This window comes from Rattus norvegicus, chromosome Y, assembly GCF_036323735.1.
Source record: "Rattus norvegicus strain BN/NHsdMcwi chromosome Y, GRCr8, whole genome shotgun sequence".
In the NCBI taxonomy this organism is placed as follows: Eukaryota; Metazoa; Chordata; class Mammalia; order Rodentia; family Muridae; genus Rattus; species Rattus norvegicus.
Window position 1 is genome coordinate 2,860,300 of NC_086040.1, and position 7,352 is coordinate 2,867,651.

The following is a 7,352-nucleotide window of genomic DNA, read 5'->3' on the forward strand; positions in this document are numbered from 1 at the left end:
AATTTTATAAATATTTCATCTAAGCATATCAAAGTAATATAAATTTATGACATTCTGATTGTTTCTTAAAGTTCTTGTCGATCATCTTTGATAAATTATATGTAAGAGTTGGAATAAGTTTTAAGTTTTTACAGTTGACCTGATGGTTTTTACAAAGTTTAATAGTTTATAAAATATTTGTATAACATCACTAATAAACACGTACAAATTCAAAGTATAGATGAATCTTGGCAGCTACAGATTTTTCTTACTGGAATACTTCTGCTTTAATAAAACAAACTCAGGAATTAAAACCTTTATTTCATTTTTAATTCTGAAAGTTGACATTCAGAAATTATGAAAATTTAAGGCAACAACACAAAGTATATGCAAACCTATCACACATAAACATGAAATGAGATAAGACTTGTGGAACACCATCAAATAAAAACTTAATTATTGGCAGGAAGGAGACACCAGGTCAATAGCATATATATCTTCAGCATGCTCATAGAGCAATTTTATTCACATGATGGAAAGGAACATATGGGCACACCAAACCTGTCTCCCACAGACAGACATGGAAAACACTAAATAAGAAACAGGTAATTTCTCAGTAAATTGGTGAAATCCACAGGCAGTTGTAGCACTTCATAAAAGTCTTAAAAAACATAACGGGGGGTGGGGGGTTGGGGATTTAGCTCAGTGGTAGAGCACTTGCCTAGAAAGCGCGAGGCTCTGGGTTCTGTCCTCAGCCAAAAAAAACAAAAAACAAAACAAAACAAAACAAAACAAAACAAACAAAAAAACATAACAGGGAACATAAATAGTATACCCAACAAAATTGATTTAAAGGAAAATGGAAATTTTCTATGACATTAAATCTAAACAAACAATATTCAACAAAATAAAACCTAAGAGAGACATATTAAACAATATTCTCCTTGAAGAGGGAATTGAGTATCACAGAGAGAGTTATGTTATGGAAACTCTTAATTATTAAAGAAAAAATACATGAAAGAAACACAAAAATCAACAACAGAATTATGATTATTTACAAGGCATATCAATAATTGAAAATATCTGTGTCATCAATTCTTGAGCCAAAGGAAAGGTCAAGAAAGAATGGGATAGAGAAATATAACACATAGACCTATGTATGTAAGTACATAGAAATATACAATTTGCAGACACAGACAGACACATATAAGAGTATATATATATATATATTTGTCTAAGGAGCAGAGTCCAACTGCCGCTCTTTAATTTTAGACTCAAACTTTTCATAGCTTCTTAGAAAAAAGTTCTTTATAAAATGACCTTACAGGTAGAATGTTATGCAAAATGGAGGTAGAGAAGGATGTTGATAGCAAGTTCAAAGCAATATTTCAAACTCTGAGCTCATAAATTCAAAGCAACAGTTTTGTATAGTCTTATCTTTAGGATTTTATTTTATATATGTTAGTAAACTGTCTGTGTCTTCAGGCACACCGGGATATCCCATTAGAGATGGTTGTGAGACACCATGTCATTGCTGGGAATTGAACTTAGGAACCCTAGAAGAGCAAAAGGTGGTCTATACTGCTGAGTCAACTCTGCAGACTGTATGTGGCCTTGTTGTATCCCAGGGCACTTGTATTCCTGACCTGGAATGATTGTTTCTCCAAGATGATTAATTTGTTCCAATCATACTTTCTTCCTAATGCAACTGATGAAATCTCATTCAACTCCTTATCATGCAGACTTTACTTACTATCCTGTGAGAAGGGAACCCATATTCTTTCTTCTTACTTCATTATATTTTTCTAAAAAAAGATTAAATCCATATTGTTTAACACTCTTCTTAAAAATATATGGTCCAAATCAGGAATTGTATAAAGACATTAATTCATCTAAATATTGTTATTTCATTGTAAGTTCCTCCTCATATTGCTCTGCAGCTAAGTTTGATCAATAAGGTGGGCAGATGCTCCCCAAACATTAGGATATGTAAAGAGGGAGCAACAGAACAGGTATATAAGAAGGGAAAGGCAGTTCTTCGATAAAGTGTCTGTGGACCACACCTCTGAGACCTCACATATTATAGGGCATTCAAAAATGTGGACCAACTTTAGGAAATGTCCTGGCTATATTCATTCCTACATTGCTTGTGCTACTGGATGTTCAATTCTTTGTTTTCTTCTAGGCAGAACATGAACATCTAGGCAGGTGTGTTCAGCCTTGACACTAATGTTACATGGGAACTGGCCCATGACAGAGAATTTCCTTAGCATACATTTTCTAGTTTGAGTCACCAATCATAAACACAAAAAAGGCTCAGAGGAAGGTAGCATAGGATCCATTGAATAAGGTGAATCCTGATTTCATACCTTACCTAGGCAATGAGAGTCAAAAAAATAAAAGGATGGTGATAAAGAGGTAGGGCGAGACCAACAGGATGACTGCTAGTCGTACCTAGTAATCTCAATATAAAGAAATAAGACAAAATATTAGAGGCACACAGGCAATAGTCTGATGAGGTAAAGCCTTGCACTTTCGTGAGGTCCACTTAAATCCAACATTACTCAAATACAAGGTCAAGACATCTAACTAAATATTTGCAATAAAGCTGCTACTGATTTATAGATCAGTAGAACAGACCTGGAAGCTGAAGTATGACCCTGAAGTGACTTTGGGCAACATATTTATGAAGGATAAAACCACAGTGGAAGAGAGAGGAGAGTAGATACTGTCCAATCATATTTTGACAAGAAATTAAGCAAATTATATCTAGATGAATAATTAATTCTCTTTCCCACCTCCTCATGCTTGTTTTCATGCAGCTCTGCCAGTGGCCAGCTGAGGGCAATGCGTTTCACCTCTTCCTGAAGTGAAAGATGATTTTTAATTGCTCTTTAGATCTTCTGGGATTCAAATTCTCAAAAAGATGAGCCATGTCTCCACTCACTGTTCTGGACTACTGTTCTTCCTTGTGTGATGCATTGGTTTTACTGAATCACACACAAAGAAAGAGAAACTTCTTCAGACCTGTAGGAACACATACACGGGTAGCCATGCTAATGATCTTAACTGCCAGGTACAAATATAAAGGCTTAATGGGTTTGCAATCATGTCTCAGCATCTCAGCATTGTCAGCATTGTAGAATATATCTCACATCTCATATTGTAAGGCAGTGCAGTCTAAGGCTCATTCCACAAAATGCAGAATCGAGGAAAGCTGTGGCAAGTGGAGCTGGTGAGTAAATCAAGTTGACTAACAATCAAAACTGTGTTAAGGACAAGCTTTGGACTAGACAGGGAATATGGAGCCTTAGGCAGAGACCATACACCTCTCTTGGAGAATGTTTGTTTTCTAGAGTAGGAAGAGAGAGCGGTGTTAGATGCTGTTCTTTTACTACATTATATCTAACAGTATACTGCAAAGGGTTTTTATGCTATAAATAAGTGATTATTGTGGTGTTTCCACAATAATTTGAGTTTTAAGACCAAATGTCAGAGACATGATGCTTAGTGGAAGGAATTACATGGGTGTATAGACTTCTGCGTTCAGAAAAATGTCAAAATGAATCTATTCTTTATGAATGCCAGAGATATATACACACAGTTCCACCTTGCATGTATAGAGCTATGTCAGTACCATGCCTGAGGTTATCAGAGTCTGAGTTTTCTCAGCAAGTCCAGGAACTTGCCTCCAACACTTCCAACCTCAGCTTCTTCCATAAGAAACATGTGGTTTAAGGAAAGGAAAAACACTTGTCCTCTGATTTTAAAGTTTTGGAGGAGCAAGTTCTTAGCCCACAGAAACTAAGATATCTAGTTCATATTCCTTTCTTCTGCTCTAGTCCCTCCATATGATGTATTAGTGAAGAGATATTAAATTGTTATTCATTTGATGAATTTCATTCACTATTTATTTTTATTGCCTAGAAGCTATAGAAACTCGTAAGGACTAGAGCAGATCATTCCATTTCATGAAAAAAAGGGTTAAAAATATAAAGGAGAATATATAACTAATCTGAGAATGATTTTTTTGCCTTTTTGTATTTTTGTTACAGTTTAGTTGTTATCCTAATTCCTGGTTTCCCCTTCAGAAACATGAAATCACAGAATCTTCCTGCTTCTATGAGTGTGTTCCCTCTCTTACCCATCCACTTGCTCCTTTCTGCCTTCTGCCATGTGACATTCCTCTACCCCCATGAGTACTCAATGCCCTATACTGAGACTTGAGAGTTCCCAGGGTCTTTCCTCCCATTAATGTCAGAAAAGACTATCCTATGATACATGTACAGAGCATGTTGAGCCATCATTCCATCTCTGTGTTCTCTTGGGTTTCTGGTTTATTTCCTGGGAGCTCTGCGGAGTTCTGGTTGTTTGACAATGTGTTCTTCTTATGGGGTTGCATCCCCTTTCAGATACTTCAGTCCTTTCTCTAATTTCTACATTGGGAAACCAGTTCATAGTTCAGTGATTGACTGAAAGCATCTGCCTCTGCTTTTGGCAAGCTCTGGGAGAGCCTTCCAGCAGACAGCTATGTGATGCTCCTCTCATCATTTACATTTTGGCATCTGAATTGTTTTCTGGATTGGTGTCTGTATATGGTTTGGCTCTCCCTGTAGGTCCAATCTCTGGATGGTCTTTCCTTCAGTGTTTGCTAAACATGATGTCTCCATATATTCTCCTGTGAATATTTTTGGTTCTCTTTCTAAGAACATCTGAAGCATCCATACTTTGTTCTTCCTTCTTCTTGATCTCCTTGTTGTTAGTGAATTTTATCTTGGCAGTTCTGTGCTATCTGCTTATCAATGAGGAGATACCAAGTAAGTTCTTTTGGAATTGTGTTACCACACTAAGGAAGACAGCTGTGAGTTCCATCCATTTTCCTAGGTATTTCATGAAATCATTGTTTTCAAGGAGCTGGGATCCTTATGAGACAAGCAGTGCTTTAAGTGGTCCTCCATAGACAGCTTTTAGAGTAATCCGGGAAACACGACAGAATTTAAATGATAAAACTGTCTGTCCACATAAAGGGGATTTTTTTCAGAAGAATTCAACAATTTGGAGCAACTAATATAACAATGGATAATTATGAATGGGGAGTCCAAGGATCCTGACTCTGCTCAGTGCATGAAGAGGCTGATGTCTAAATTTGTCCTCAGTATATTCTTGAATCCTGAATACGCTGGCTATGATGTCATTTGAAAAAATGGACATACAAATAAGGTGAGTGCCAGCAGATTACAAATAACCACTTCTTTATTCCAATCCTAAATTTGGATATTGGAAGAAGAAATGGTCCAGATTATATCTGGCTTCTATTTGTGGCTTAAAGGTGTAATATCCAACCTCACTGATTAAGACTGAACTATGCAGAAATTCTTTAGATGTTTCTCAGCCATTCAGCATTCCTCAGCTGTGAATTCTTTGTTTAGCTCTGAAGCCAATTTTTTAATAGGGTTACTTGTCTCCCTGAAGTCTAACTTCTTGAGTTCTTTGTATATTTTGGATATAAGGCCTCTATCTGTTGTAGGATTGGTAAAGATATTTCCTGATCTGTTGGTTGCCATTTTGTCCTAACCACAATATCCTTTGCCTTACAGAAGCTTTGCAGTTTTATGAGATCCCGTTTGTCAATTGTTGATCTTAGAGCATAAGCCATTGGTGTTTTGTTCAGGAACTTTTTCCAGTGCCCATGTATTCGGGATGCTGCCCTAATTTTTCTTCTATTAGTTTGAGTGTATCTGGTTTGATGTGGAGGTCCTTGATCCACTTGGACTTAAGCTTTGTACAGGGTGATAAGCATGGATCGATCTGCATTCTTCTACATGTTGACCTCCAGTTGAAACAGCACCATTTACTGAAAATGCTATCTTTTTTCCAATTGATAGTTTGGGCTCCTTTGTCAAAAATCAACTGCCCATAAGTTTGTGTGTTCATTTCAGGGTCTTCAATTCTGTTCAATTGTTCTATCTGTCTGTCTCTGTACCAATACCTTGCAGTTTTTATCATTTTTGTTCTGTAATACATCTTGAGTTCAGGGATAGTGATTCCCACTGAAGTCCTTTTATTGTTCAGGATAGCTTTAGCTATCCTGGGTTTTTTGTTATTACAGATGAATTTGCAAATTGTTCTGTCTAACTCTTTGAAGAAATGGATTGGTGCTTTGATGGGGATTGCATTGAATCTGTAGATCGCTTTGGTAAAATGGCAATTTTTACTATATTAATCCTGCCAATCCATGAGCATGGGAGATCTTTCCATCTTCTGAGGTCTTCTTCAATTTCTTGCTTAAGAGTCTTGAAGTTCTTTTTATACAGATCTTTGATTTGCTTGGTTAAAATCGCACCGAGGTACTTTATATTATTTGGGTCTATTATGAAGGGTGTCGTTTCCCTAATTTCTTTCTTGGCTTGTTTCTCTTTTGTGTAGAGGAAGGCTACTGATTTATTTGAGTTAATTTTATACTGCGCCACTTTGCTGAAGTTGTTTATCAGCTTTAGTAGTTCCCTGGTGGAACTTTTGGGATCATTTAAATATAATATCATTTCATCTGCAAATAATCATATTTTGACTTCTTTTCCCATCTGTATCCACTTGATCTCCTTTTGTTGTCTGATTACTCTGGCTAGAACTTCAAGAAGAGAGTGGGAAGCCTTGTCTAGTCCCTGATTTCAGTGTGATTGCTTCAAGTTTCTCTCCATTTAGTTTAATGTTAGCAACTGGTTTGCTGTATATGGCTTTCACTATGTTAGGTATGGATCTTGACTTCCTATTTTTTTCAGGACTTTTATCATGAAGGGGTGTTGAATTTTGTCAAATGCTTTCTCAGCATCTAATGAAATGATCATGTGGTTTTGTTCTTTCAGTTTGTTTATATAATGGATCACGTTGATGGTTTCCATATATTAAACCATTCCTGCATGCCTGTGATGAAGCCTCCTTGATCTTGGTGGATGATTGTTTTGATGTGCTGTTGGATTCGGTTTGCCAGAATTTCATTGAGTTTTTTTGCTTCGATATTCATAAGGGAAATTGGTCTGAAGTTCTCTTTTCTTTGTTGGGACTTCATGTGTGTTCCGGATAAGAGTGATTGTGGCTTCATTGAAAGAATTCTGTAGTGCTCCATCTGTTTCAATTTTGTGGAATAGTTTGGATAATATTGGTATGAGATCTCCTAATAAGATCTGATAGAATTCTGCACTAAACCTGTCTGGACCTGGGCTCTTTTTGGTTGGGAGACCTTTAATGACTGCTTCTATTTCCTTAGGAGTTATGGGATTTTTTAACTGGTTTATCTGTTCCTGATTTAACTTCGCTACCTGGTACTGTCTAGGAAACTGACAATTTCCTGCAGATTTTCAAGTTTTGTTGAATAT